We start from the raw sequence: 15,015 nt of genomic DNA, 5'->3' as shown, positions 1-15,015 counted from the left end.
TCTGGCAAATGCCACAGCTGTTTCAGAGATACACAGCACCAATGAAGGTAATGCAGGATGGATAATCTACCCACCTGCTCACCTAAGAGTGAAGGCTATTTTATACTGAGTGTATTGCAAAAAAAAAAAAAGAGAGATAAAAAAATTCCAATTTTCTGGATGCAACCTTGTTGTCTAACATTTTGCACACAACACTGGCAGTGTTGCATTTTTATGGAAAACTCGTCCTCAAGAAACTGTGGAAAAAAATGAAGTGGACATCAAGTGATGACAAGCTGGTCCTGACGTTTCTAAATAAAAGGAAGAAACTGAGATTCTGGGTTCATCCAATTCTCAGAAGCTGGTTAGCTCCATGAGTTGAAGCTGTCGTACATATTTCAACACGTCAGTGGAGCAGTTTGAGCTCCTGTTGGCAGTTGGCAACTGTGTGTCTGAGGTTAAATGATATTATTTTCCGTATTCGATTAAATTTCATTTATACAGCTCCAAATCACAACAGTCACAATATGTTCAGTAGCAGTGCATGTTTTGACCTGCGAGTGCGCTTGCTGCCAAATGCAGTGATCTGATTGGTCAGACCACTGCATTTGGCAGACGCAAAAAAACCCCAACAAGGTTATTCCAAAAAAAAAAAAAGAATGTTCCAGATTTATTCAGCAAAATTATGCAGTTGGTCCAAACAAACCCATGAAACATTTGTACAACTGTCTCATGCTCAGTATGTAAAGGCCTTTCTTTCTTCAGAGGAAGAGGCCTCAGGCCTTCCCCAAATCCTAACAAGATGTAGTTGTAGAACAAATAAAAATAACGATATAAAAAAGAAACAAAAATAAGCTAAAAACAAGTACATAAAGCATGAAGGCTCGTTTCAATCGCCAACTTCTACAGCGTTTAAGCGACTGCGACAGGAATGAGAGTCAGGGAGCAGTTCAGGCTTCACACTCCAAATGCAAACAGCAGATCCTGAGATGGCTTGCTGAGCTGGCGCAGCAATATCGCCTTTGTGGACATGGAATATGCTACATTTTATTCCCAGGGTTAACTGAGGATAAACGAGGATGGAGCCAACCACAAAAAGGCTACTGAAAAAGAAATCTCCCAGAGGTCATACGTGCCTGTAAGCGTATTGTTCTGAAGACAGAAGCTTCTCTGCACAGGTTTTGTTGTGGTAGGCCACTCAGGGTTCAACAGACTTGTTTGTTTGTGATAGAAAGAGAGCAGTGTCGAGACTCCTACCAGGATTATGTGGGAAAGTTTAGTCAAATGATGGCTGAAGCACATGATATCGCCTCAGGCATTCTTCTAAGCCAGCTGACAGAGAAAAGAAGGGGTTTGACAGAGAGTCTGTGGTCCTGAGCTGCAGGTGAACAGTGCTGAGCACAGATATTTATATAGTGTCCAATCACAACAGTTGTGTCAAGGTGCTTTCTATTGTAATATTAAAACCCTACAATAATGGAGAGAAACAGACGACAATCAGACAACCCTTATGAGCAAGTATTTGGTGAAAGTGGGAAGAAAAAACTCACCGTTAACAAGAAGAAACCTCCAACAGAACCAGGCTCGGTGAAGGGCTGGGGAGGGAAACAGGATTCTGATTCTACCAGCTCTAATAAACTTAGTGTATTAGATTAAAGTCATTCGTTCTAAGATACTTATTTAAGCTGTATCAGATGCTTGTGTTTTTCCAGTAACTAGCAGTCAAAGGTTGTCTTTAGGTTACTATGATGGGCTTCTTCAGACTCTGATCAGGACTTATTTCATAAATGTTAGAGCAGAACTTTAAAAAATTGTGCTCGTATCAGCTTTCTTGGCTCAGACGGATGGTGACGCCACTGTTGATGCCTGTAATATGGATTAACGAGCAGGAAACTGTTGCTCATAGTTCAGCCTCAGAGAGAGGGGATGCAGGCTGCACAGTCATGACATGTAAAACTCTTCTGACGGCAGTGCTAAAGAGCAGGAATGTCTGAGAGCTTGGAAGCCTTTTTACAATATCCAGGCACAGATTTCTCCTCAGAAATCGACACACACATTTCCTTAAACTCTAAAACTTTTCCTTGATATGTAAGTGCTGAATTTCCATCATTCCAAGCAAACCCACGTCATGACTTTGACTTTATTTAGTATTTTCACGTTAATGTATATTTAGTAAGATTTGAAACGTTCATTACTTGATCTGATTTGTGCCAATCTTGAGCGGGAGTCATGGAAGAAAAGAAATACCGGTGCTTAACATACTTGTTGTGTTTAACTGATTTTATGGATTTATGACTGCAGGGCCTTCAAGTTCAGTTCAAGTCCCACGTTTAAAAAAAACATGCAGCTGTTCGTTTGCCAAGAAGACTTTAAAATATTTAGAAATGTGAACTTTCTGACATCTGAAGGACGTTATAAATCAGGAAGAGAACCAGGACGAGGTGACTGATGTGTTGTCCCCGAGAGAAATTGTTATTCTCTTATGTCATAGAGACATAAAAGCAGCAATAACATCAGTGACATATATTCTTATTTTTCAGTTAAATCCTATAAATGAGCTGATGTGTAAATCTGTGATGGTACGATAAAAACTCGAACATCAGCTGCTGCAGCTCAACATTGATTGTGTGATATTTGCCTGAAGGTAAACATTCTGTTCCAGAACTAATATGCAAATGAGTTCAGTCATAAAGGTTTATGAGTTTGTCAAGGACCGAAGATCAGTAACTCGACACTTAAAGTGAAGTTTCTACAAGTCGTAAAATGAGAGCGAGCCATAAATCACAACACTGTCACCCTGAAGATTTGCAGCTTCTGCTCCATGCCACGGTTGTGCATTTCTACAGTCTCAGTTAAAATGTTTGAGTCTCGATTGGTGTGCACTATTTGTGAGTGTTCTTGTCTTATGAAGTTTTTGGGTTTCTGTTTATTTATTATAGGGATGATTTTTGCAGGTGTAGGGAACAGCTGTTGGTGAATCTTTATGATGCCAGTGAACTGACGTCAGTATTTGTGCTAAACGTTGCTCTCGCTTATCATTTTTGGTGTTACAACCCAAAACTCAGTGCACATAAGCTCTCACTCAATGTATCGGTGTTTAATCCATGGATGTTTACCTGTATGACCCAAGCGGGCAGTGTAGAGTACCAGTATTCTCTCTCGGGCCAACACGGAGATGCTGATGCATGCTTTTATTACCAGTCGCATTGATTACTGTAATGCCCTGCTCTCTGGTCTTCCTAAGAAGAATATTTCAACTTTACAACTCTTGCAAAACTCGGCAGCTCGTGTGCTGACGAAGACCAGAGGGCGGGCCCACATTACACCGGTTTTAGAATCGCTGCACTGGCTCCCCGTGTGTTTCAGGATCGATTTTAAAGTTCTTTTATTGGTTTTTAAATGTCTTAATGGTCTTGGGCCTTCTTATCTCTCAGATCTGCTTTTACCATACGAACCCTCGCGGACCCTGAGGTCCTCTGGTACTGGCCTTTTGATTGTACCTAAAGTCAGGACACATACTCACGGAGAGGCAGCTTTTCAGTGGTATGGTCCTCGTCTGTGGAACAGCCTGCCGGAGGAGCTCAGGGCCGCAGAGAACGTACATGTTTTTAAGAACAGGCTCAAGACCCACCTTTTTAATTTAGCTTTTACTTAGCATTTATTTATTTTATGCTTATTTATTCTATCCTGTTATTCTATTATTAATTTAGGATTTACCTAATATTTGCTTGATTTTATTCTTATTCATTTTTTAATCTTCTTATTCTATTTATATTGTATCCTGTTCTTATTTATTTTATCATTTTACCCTATATATATCGTATTGCATCATATCTCCAGTGTTTCCTCGGAGGGCACTCTCTGCACCGGGGCTGTGATTGACCGTGGCTGCTGGGTCTCTGGGGTCCTCTCAGCCTGGCTGGGGGGCTCCTTTGCCTCCCTCCTGCTGTGTGCCCAGCCTGGAGGCTGCGGTCTGTGACCGGCTCCCGGTGCAGACGGCTCCCTGTTATAGTGTTTCCTCACTTGGCTCATGCGAGTCCAGCCCAATTTTTACTCTTTAAGTGTGCGCGTATGTGTGTGGGTGGGGGGGATATATGTGTATTGAGAGTGTGGGGAGTGAGTTGGAGGGTGGGGTGGGCTGCTTTTAACTATGTAAAGCACTTTGTGCTACATTTTCTTTGTATGAAAAGTGCTTTATAAATAAAGATTGATTGATTGATTGATTGATTGATTGATTGATTGATTGAAAAACTGAAACTCCTTTAGTGGACACTTGAGGCTGGCTCCAAAAGTGAGTTGATTCCTATAGACTTCCACATTAAAATGTCCAACAGCAGAAATATATTTATTTACAACCTGCTACAAAAAAAATGCATTTTTCCTTTGTGGATAGTTCCGTCCTTTAAAAAACAGCCTGAAGGGAGAATTTTTATAACATCAATGTCTTGTCCGAATATGGTTACTCCTGGTTTCAAAAGGAAACAACATGATGGCTGACAAAAGGCTAACATTGAACATCCAAACACACAGATGATGTAACAATGTGTGACTTTTATTTACGGTCCATATAGTTATTGAGTTATTGGAAGAAAAGCCTGTTCTTTGGTTCTTGGTTGGAGAATAAAAATACGTTGACCATATAAAAAGGGAAAATCGACTTCTGCACTTTATTTGAAGCATTTTTTCCAGCTTCAGGCGGAGCAATACTCCATCACAAACTAATTTTATAGCTGCGGATTAATTAAATGCATCGAAAGCCTTATAGACATTGAATGAATTCCTGCCCTTGTTTGAGGTTTCTTTAGGGAGGACAGAGGACCTCCAGCATGATCGTTCTGACACTTACGAGCTGTTATGCTTCATGTTGAAATATGTGTGGTCTGCGAGCAGTGACATTCAAACCAGCAAACACTCAGTTGCTTCATAACAGGAACTTGAGTCTTAATGAAGACAATGCCGACTTTGTTTTTTACTGAGCAAACCGCAGCAGTATTGTGACGCTGGGTTCAAAAGAATTCTGTAATGATATGACTATAAATCTCAGTATATGTACACAGTTTGTTTGCTTAATCGTTGCTTAATATTGCTATTTTTTGAAATGCATGTTAATAAACCACAGAGGCTAGCTTGGAATGGAGCTACAAACTAATGGAGGCTAGAAGAATAAAAGGCTCGTGCTGCACTAAATACAAACTGTAAACAGGTGACTTCCTGTGAACGCTCATTCAGTGGATGTGCTTCAGTCTTGTCTACGGCCCTTGTATTTCCACAAATTTGGTAAATCCTTTAAGCCTCAAAATATTTTTCCAGTGGAAAATCTTTCTCAGTTTCTGCCAGTAACAGCTTCTTACCTGTAGACGAAGAATATAAAGAGCCTCGGGCTCTGTGGATAAGAGACATCATTTCTAAATGATTTTAAAAGTCAAAAGTAAGTCACCTTGCCCTGATATCTAGACATGACAAATCAGAGCTCATCGTGAAATTTTAATTCCACCTAATCACCATGATAAATAGAGCATGAATAATAATTATGAGTCAGTGACACAGATGTTAGTGCATCTGTTTAAAAGTTCATCAGTTAAACTCTAAGGAATTTTGGGCAACAGTAAAAATAAACACAGATGAAAACAAAGGCCAGAGCTGAAGAACTGAGGCCATGACACTGCACTTTAATGTGCCTGCACACTGCAGCTCTCACACAAAAGGATGGCTGCCTCCTCGTGACTTGGAGAGAAATGCGTGATTGTACCACATTTTTATTTTTTCTACTGTCAGGGACTGATTGCAAGTAGCTGCAGCGACCGATTGGTTGCCCAGGCGATGAAGATATTGCACTTTTAATCACAAGGCAACATGTCTCCAAACAACTGTGTCCCGACCAGTGTTGGTCAAGTTACTTGAAAAAAGTAATCAGTAACTAATTACTGATTACTTCCCCAAAAAAGTAATCCCGTTACTTTACTGATTACTTATTTTCAAAAGTAATTAATTACTTAGTTACTTAGTTACTTTTTAAAAACACGATTTACAACCTGAAGAGGTGATAAAGCGATAGATCTTTCAGCCCAATTCTACTTTTTCTACATAATCCATCATACAAAATGTAATCAAATGGAAAAGTCTCTTTTTAACTTGTTTTATCAGTTTTAATCTTTTAACTTTATGCATCAAGCAAAAATTTAATTATATGCAACATTCTCTGACTGGAAGAAATTAGTTTAACATTTAAACCTATTTTCTGCACATTCCAGCACATAAAATAAAATATTTTTTGTGTTTACACTCACTCTTTCAAATAGATGCAAGTAAAACACAGCAGAAAATAAATAAAGTCAAAGACTCAGCGGTCCTGTTGCTCTATTTTCACCTGTAAAGCAGGACTGGGGTAGGCGGAGGTTTACCCTGGTGCAGGTGTGCCGCGGTCAGTTGAAGAATCCGCGAGTTTCTCTGTGAGTTTCCCATTACGTCGTTGCGCACTCGGTGCTTGCTTGGAAGTTTAGGGGTTTTTTCGCTGTAAAAAGAAGTTTTCTTCCCACGCACAATGGACGCTAATGTTTTTGTCACTTTTTATGGAATCAAACTCAAAGTAAGGTCAGTACTTCCACGCTTTAAACGCTGCACGCTCATACTCTCTCCCACAATCGATATGTGATCCATTGTTGATCTGCAGACAGCTGTTGTCACTAACGGCGCACTCGCTTACGTCACTGTCGTGAGACATTCTCGCAAAAAATCACGGTTTTAGTAACGCAGTAACGCAGCGTTCCTACGGGAAGTAACGGTAATATAATTACCGTTTTTGCAATAGTAATCCCTTACTTTACTCGTTACTTGAAAAAAGTAACCAGATTATACTGCCCATCTCTGGTCCCGACTCAGACTGCCTGAACTCATCGACCACCAACACGCTGCAGTCAACCCAAATCAGTGACTTAATAACTCAGTGACTCAGTCCACCTGGTTGGACTGGATTCACCTGGTTAATATGGTGATATACCTGGTGATATATCTCCATAAAAGCAAAACTGCCGAGCGCCTTTTGTCATTTTGCTCTTAAGTTGCCGTCCCAAAGCAAATGCGCCTCTATTTATTGATGAATTTATATTTTGATTGAATGAGGTTCTGGCAGGACAACAGATTTATGATTTTTTTTAAATCACAGATTGCATGTAATTCCCAAGTTGACCCCATTCAACTGCAAACGGACAGCAGACTGTCTTATTGCTGCGTTATTGCTGTTTTGATTCACCAAAGCTGCTTTGAAGACAACAGCAACTGCGTGTAGTTGCAGACGTGGGTCCTGAATTTGTTACTTTGAGCCTTCCACAGGATTCCTTAGTGTTAAGTTGCCGTGTGTATCGTGTTTGCCACTTCCTGTTTGACTTTGTTAGTCCCTCTCTTGTGCCTTGTCTAAAATTGTACTCGCGGTTTGGCATTTTCCCTGATTGCTTTCACCTGTGCCTCATTTGTGTGTCTGTGTGTTTTGTCATGATGTCTGTCTGACCTCACAGTGTGTCCTTTTTGCCTGTGGAATCTTGGACTTTATTTTGGCTGATTCTTTCTTTTTGTTTCTCAGTCTGCATTTGGGTTGTAATTCTGCAATGCCTGACACTTCAAGAATGAAAATGCAATGCAGATGTAATGTAATGTAGTATAAGGAGGTAAAAATAAGGAATAAAACTGGGTTCTCTTTCAAATGTACAGCAGGGATGCCAAAAGAGTCAGACTCTAAGATAGTTGATAAAGAGCCCGTTTATTTCCAGTCAGAGAATGTCTAACCCCTTAAACCCACCAAAATGTTAATTCTACCAAAATACTGATTTAAAAGTGAAAACGCAGCAGAGGCTCACAGGTCTGCACTCTGCTGTGTAATCTGGCTTTACAGGAGAATTACACCTGTTCACAGCCTGATACAACTAAAGGTAAGATGAGTCTTTTTCAGTAGTTTCAATCTATTTGAGAAGTCTGAAACATTTAGACAATTTTTAAATAAATAAAAGCAATTTAAGATTTAAAAGAGGCATTAAAGGAAAACATTAAAAACATCCTATAAGTACAACAAGGGTTCATGAAATTATTTTTTTATTTATTTTCTAATTTAATATTAAATAAATTAAAAATATCACATTTGATGCAGTAAATGTTAGTATTTTATTAGGTTACTTACCTGATTATTGGGCACTCCACCCCTCTGGCTCCAAAGAACCAAAATCCCATTGACAACAATTATGAGGCTCTAAAATGCAAAGTGTAGAAACCTATGGGTGGTGTCACAAGAACTACATACACCTTTTATATACAGCCAAGACACAGCTGTTTGTCTCCAAGCTATTTGAGGCTGTTGCACAGTACTCAGGCTTTGGGTTCCAACATTGGATCTTTTGCTGTATCAACCTATCCGTCTGCCCTGACCTATATTTGACTGAACACAGACTGACAGATAAATGTACATGTCTTTAAGACATGTTGAGGTTCAGACACCCCTCTGGAACCTTTGTCCTTGATAAGGTGATTCTGGGGATGATGACTATGTGAAGAAATGTCACATGAAACGGCATAAAAACATGCACATCATCAGTGTTTAGCTTTTGGTTCATGAGAAAAAGTTTGGTCTGTGGTTTTTGTGATCAAGTCATCTGTGTCTTACTCAGCAGCATGGTGCGAGAGGAGGAGAGGTCCTTCAAACACACCCGGCACACACCCACAAAATCAGGAATGTGGGGAATGCTGGGAAACAAAGTGGTGGCGTTGGCGCACAGAGAGCAGCCGGATGAATGGAAACCTGAAGGTGAGACGGTGCGTCCACGTCACTTTGCTGATTTGCTGCCTTTTTTGGGTTTTGTTTTGGTGGAACATCTAAATTCCCCAGAGAACAGTTTCCCATGATTATAAAAGCTGCAAGTGACGCAGACTTGTGTTTATTTTCCAGAAAATGCTGTACATGTTTGCTAATGTTGCCAAATTACATGAAATAGCCTCAGTTTAAATTTCCTGGACTGCTAGAGAAAATCTCATTCGTTTTGCAGCTGCAACCTGTTGTCAGTTCAGTTCAGTTTTTTATTAGATTTCATTTGCGTCGATGCTTAACTTTATTTGGCTTTAGGTGGTTTCACTCCACTGGCTTAATGGCTCCACTGGCCATTTTATTAGGTACACCTCTTCACCTGCTCATTTTTTTCATATATCTAATCAGCCAATCACACAGCAGCAACTGCTGCTGCTTTCAGCGTTCATAACTGGAATAATCAGTCGGTACAGTCGAGTTATGCAGAAGAGCATCTCTGAACACACGTGAAATGCAGAAGCAGATGAGCTACAGTAGACCACACTGAGTGCCACTCATGTCGGCTGAGAACAGGAAACTGAGGCTACTCAGACTCTGAGCCTCATTTCGAAACATTCGGATGGTCGGGTCAGATTTTGGTGTAAACACCATAAAAGCATGGATCCATCCTGCCTTGTCTTAACCGTTCAGGCTGGCGGTGGTGTAATGGTATGGGGGATATTTACTCTGTGCATTTAGTGCCACTTAGTACCATTTGAGGATAATTTAAACTGCACAACCTACTGGAGTACTGTTGCTGACTGGGTCCATCCAGTGTTCTGATGGCTGCTTCCATACACCATATCACAAAGCTCAGATCATCTCAAACTGGTTTTCTTGAACATGATAATAAGTTCACTGTAGTCAGGTGACCTCCACAGTCACCAGATCTCAATCTAATAGAGCTTTTTGGGGATGTGACATTACGGGAGATCCATGTGATGAATAAATCTGGTCAATATGGATCAAAATCTGAGGAATATTTCCTGCACCTTCTTGAATCTGTGCTGCAAAGAATTATGAAGAGTTCTGAAGACAAAAGTGGGTCTAACTGGGTACCAGCAAGGTGTAACTAATGAAATGGCCTGAATACATACACCCAGGGGTGAGGATAAGAATATAAATCAAACATCAACAGTTTTGCTTTCACACTCAGGTCTCTTTTTACAACTATCCATCCAACCCACCAGTCCATCTTTTCGTCTGTCTGCTGACGCCTCGACTTCAAGGTCAAAGGTTTAAAGGATATGTTTGTGCCTTGGAAGTCACACAGACTCCTGAGACTGCCAGTAATACCCATCCATCCAGATGTGGAGCCTTCAGGCAGGCTGTCCATTTACCTATTGTTCTTGTCTGAGCCTGAGTGCAAACCTTACACGTTTAGTGTATTTGGAGACTGAGCCAGTGGAGCGTTAAAGCTGTTGTCAGTCTCGCTCTTTATTTAAACTCGGGCTGGCAGACGCGTCTTCACGCTGGCATCTCATAACAGCTTAGGGGTTTTTTTCTTCCTTGAAGGCATCTTGGTTTAAAGTTTCAGATACTTTCTAACCTGTAGAGGCTTGAGACAGGTAATCTATCAGAGTCACAGAGTTGGCATGTCATTGCTGGGGCTTTACAGGCTCATAAATGCAAATATCAGAGAGAAGTCTTTAAATCAAGTCTCCACTATTTTTCTCTTGCGTGTCTCGTGCTGCTTCTCCAACTGTAAGCCTGATAAAATCAGATCAACAGGTTAATGCAGGTGTGTCAAACATAAGGCCCAGGGGCCAGAATCGGACCGTGAAGACTCCAATCCAGCCCATTTTTTTGGAAAATGTGAAGGAGGGCATACATTTTGGACTTTTAACTGTACTCTTTTAACCCAAAGGCCACTGATACTACACCAAGGTACATTATAGATTTCTGTACAATGGGTCATCCTGACATTTCTTCTACTTACTACAGCAGCATTTCTTTATAACATAGAAAAACTGAGATAAACTGTTGAAATTGTGCTTCTTTGTCTCATATCTCAGGATTCATATGTGTAGTTAGACTTTTTTACACTGACAGTGATCAGAGTTTCACCGGTCTGGCCCACATAAGAAAGTGGGGCTGTATGTCGCCCTTGATGTAAAATGAGTTTGACAGATTTATTATTTAGCTCTTAGTTTCTCCTGAGGTGGCTTTCATGAGGTCAGAATCCAGGAAGATTATTATTATTATTATTTTATTTTATGCAACAAAAAAGAAACTACCAAGAAGCTTTGGGGCTAAGATTTTGTTAAAGTCTATATCTGTCTACAATTTCAGTCTCTTAAACTCTCTGGCAAGGTTTCAGAGGTTTAGATTTAATAATAAAAGGTGCCTCTGTGTCTTTTGGCCCTAATGCCCTCATTTTAGCCCTAAAAGGTTGAAAGTTGGCGCAAGAGGCTTTCACTGATCCAGCATGATCATGTGTTTCATCTGTGACAGATGGATGCCAATTAAAATGCACTAAAAGAGAAATGTTTAAATTGATTTGTGTTCTGTTCGAGCTGTTCTGGACCCTCTGTGGTCTTGGATCCTGTGACTGTGTGAACAGCGGCCACGGCAGAAAATCGAATGATAAGTTAATTCATTTTCCTGATTTGATTTTTCTAACCGCGGCATGTCCTCCTGCTCTGTACAAGACCTGCTTGCTGATGGTTGCTGTTTTGTCTCTTTTTCACTGCCATCACATTCAGAATCAGGTCAAGTTCAGTGTGAACTGATTTCTTCCTCAGTCAGCTGCCATTAGGGGTCAGCAGAGCTCTCTGCATTGCTTCACCTTGTGTGCGGAGGTGGTGGAGGGGCCGCTGGTCCACGGTGATATCATTTTCCATCAGTTCCTCTACCTCCTCGCAAAAGACAGCAGCCGCCGAACAGATGAGGTGGTGAGGAGGAGGAGGACAAGGGGGAGGAGGAGATTTTTTCCACTACCACACTTCACCTCCGGGCGACCGCATCTGGAAAGACAATATCTCCAGAAAAGAGGTCATCAGTCAGATTCAGCCTAACAACAGAGTGCCAGTGATTCCTGTCTGGACAGCGGCTTACAACATGCAGGGAGTGCAGCGTGTGTTCATGGAACGTGTGTTACACAAAGATCGCTTTTAGTTCCATTACATCCAAACAGCCCCCACAAAAATCTCCCCCCGCTACTGCACTGTTGGAGCAGGTTATCACATAAGCATGAATTGTTGATCGGTGACGAAACTGTCAGTGACATCCAAACACTGAGAATTGTTTTGGGTTTTTTTTAAAAAAAAAAACCTACTCTCCTTTTCCCCCGACTGACAAATGTTTCTCTCGGTTGTCAGGATAAAATGCGACTGCGTCACTGGTCTGCGGCTCTGGGAGCAAAGCTGCCAAACAGACGTCCCAGTATTCCCAGCATCTGCTCCGGCACAACATCAGCGAGCTGCTGAGGGATAACCAAACTGTTTTCTTTAAATGACAGTTTGAGGTCCAGACTGTTTTCCTTCATGCGAGCATGACAGTTTGACAGATGTTACGTAACTGACAGCTGCTGGGATTCACGCAGGCTGCAGAAGTCTGTGTCGAGATTTTGATTTTGTCCATATTGGAGGGAAAAAAAAAAAGCCAAATCGCTGAATAAACTCACCCAAATTCTCTAAGACAGATGTTGAAAATTTTTTGCTGAACTTTAAAGTTTGCTGATGAGAGTAAAACTGTTTTTCAGTTTTAAAGTCTTCACAGCATCCAGGTCCGTGAGTATCTAGTTGAACAAAACTGTTAGCTTAGCATGGTCTGCTGTTTTCAGAGGCTCAGGAGTAATCAGACAATTCACTAAAGAGTCATGGCCAGGTGAGGCCTGCTAACCCCTAACCCTTGTTATGCGAAATTAAGCAGGTAAGCAAAGCTGCAAAAACTGCAACTCTGTCTGAAGACACGAGACGCGATTGAGTGGCGGCTCTGTCTGCGCTGCAGCTGAGAATAAAGTCAGCCAACGTGAGTCTGAAAGGATGAAACAGGTTCTAATGAAAATGTTCAGACTGTTTGTGGCATCAACATGAAAGCTGCGGACAAATGTCATACACGAATCGCCATCTGTGGAAGCTTCTTCTCCCCCGTTCAGCTGTCACTGCCGACATTAATCTGCCTTTGTTCTGTTAATTCATAACAAATGAGCGGCAAAGCGCTCGGAGAGGCCTGGGAGGAGAAACACGGCGTCTGCATGAAGAGGAACGATTCAGTGCGTATGTACGTTACAGACCCTTCATTTGTCCAACTATGGTTGGCGTTACATCCTGTAATGGCACGACTTATATTAACATTAGATTCAGCAGCCATGACAGAAATAAGTTCTCCAAACACATGCCGACACTTCTCTGGAATGTCTTTCATTCGCTGCGTGTTTTTATTCTGTTTTAATTTATTGTTAGTTTGAAGGATGATGTCTACAAGAAAAGGAGGAAAATATTGTTCAATGTTTGTTTTCAGTTTGCTTAAATATTCATTAAAGCTTCTTTCATGTTTTATTGCCACTATGGTCTGAGGAGTTACATCTTATACATAATAAAAAGAGAACCAGCTGTCAGAACTCCAACTCCATGTGAGAAGAGCGCAGCCATCGAATGTAAGTGCTTTTTAGGGGTGACCAGCTGACCCAACAGTGACCATGCACCAACTGTCACTTACTGCTCTCCACAGTGAGAGCGAGTGGTACTTAGGGTCACTTAAAGTTGTTTCTCACTGTTTGACCTGGCAATTAGTTCACTGTGAACTAATTGCCAGGTCAAACAGTGAGAAACAACTTTTTGCACTAATGGTCAACTCTAAACTCCAGAGAGAGGCTGGGGCTGAGCAGGAAGACTGAATCCGAACCTACCTGCAGTAATCAACCTTTTAAGTACAAGCTAGTAAAGATATATAGTACTGTGCAAAAGTTTTAGGCAGGTGAGGAAAAAATGGTGTAAACAGAGAATGCTTTCCAAATTTTTCAGCAATCAACAAAATTCAGTGAATGAACAAAAGAGAAATCTAAATCAAATGAATATTTGGTGTGACCACCTTTTGCCTTCTTGTAGGAACACTTGCACACAGTTTTTGAAGGAACTCGACTGGTGGTTGTTCCAAACATCTTGGAGAACTAACCACAGATCTTCTGTGGATGTTGGCTTCCTCACATCCTTCTGTCTCTTCATGTAATCCTAGACACACTCAATGATGTTGAGATCAGGGCTCTGTGGGGGCCATACCATCACTTCCAGCAGTTCTTGTTCTTCTTTACGCTGAAGATAGTTTTTAATGACTTTGGCTGTATGTTTGGGGTCGTTGTCCTGCTGCAGAATACGTCTGGGGCCAATAAACAATCATTTCTATTTATGAAAGCACTCTTTGTTTACAGCATTTTTTAACACCTGCCAAAAAGTTTTACACAGTACTGTAAATACACATACAATTTAAGAACAATATGTATTATACAATAGATTTAACATTTCTCTGGAAATGACCAAACATAAATTATGCTTTTTCATTTAGTCCATGGTGCCCGTCTCAATCTTGATCTTTGTCTTTGAACTACAGAACACAGCGTGTTCTTTTGGAGGCCGGCACAAACAAAAACTAAATTGTGTTCACACGCTTGTGATATTGATAATACTAATATTTATAGTATTCAATTATTTGGTGACTGGACTCCAATGAACCGTTCTAGCTGAAGGTAGTCCTAGCAATAAAGAATTGGAACAGGTCCCGCACACCCCGGTTCTTATTTTACGAAAGCTCAGTGGGCGACTCTGGTACAGCACAACCTTTTTATCTGACGGGGTATTCAGAAAGCAAACCAAGGAACACTAAATATTTTACTCATGTGCGGGAGAAGAGCTGGGAATCAGTATTGGTTAAAATAAAAACATTTGTTTCTAAAGACAGACCGGGGTAATGCCAGTGTCACAAGAAACAAGGCAAAACCGCAAAATCTCAATCCTCACATGTACAACCTCTTCCTTCCTGAATTCTTCCTGAGTTTTCTTTTTTTTCCAGCGAGCAGACAGACCTCCGCTGTGAATTCACCAGCACAGCTCAGCTCAGCTCTCTGAAACAGCTGAGGCTTTATTTCTTCCACCTTTTTCTTCCCAGACTGTCCCTGGAGGCTATTTTTTTCCCCCTCTTTATCCAGTCTGACCAACCTCCAAAACTTTTCAACAACTTCACTTATTGTCTCTGTCGTATTGTCGGTCCTCCCT

General features: G+C 41.0%; 1 long non-coding RNA gene across 1 annotated transcript; it reads left to right on the top strand.

Annotated features, from left to right (window-relative positions):
• The first annotated feature begins 7,370 nt into the window (after positions 1-7,370).
• On the top strand, positions 7,371-13,300 carry LOC102308628. Its single transcript, XR_316687.2, has 3 exons — positions 7,371-7,901; positions 8,631-8,767; positions 12,124-13,300. It is a non-coding gene; the product is annotated as an uncharacterized LOC102308628 (long non-coding RNA).
• Positions 13,301-15,015: the final 1,715 nt, after the last annotated feature.

This window comes from Haplochromis burtoni, unplaced genomic scaffold (assembly GCF_018398535.1).
Source record: "Haplochromis burtoni strain Fernald_Lab_line unplaced genomic scaffold, NCSU_Asbu1 Contig_203, whole genome shotgun sequence".
Lineage (NCBI taxonomy): Eukaryota > Metazoa > Chordata > Actinopteri > Cichliformes > Cichlidae > Haplochromis > Haplochromis burtoni.
The sequence above is the reverse complement of the archived record's forward strand: the minus strand, read 5'-3'. Positions and strand labels throughout refer to the sequence as shown.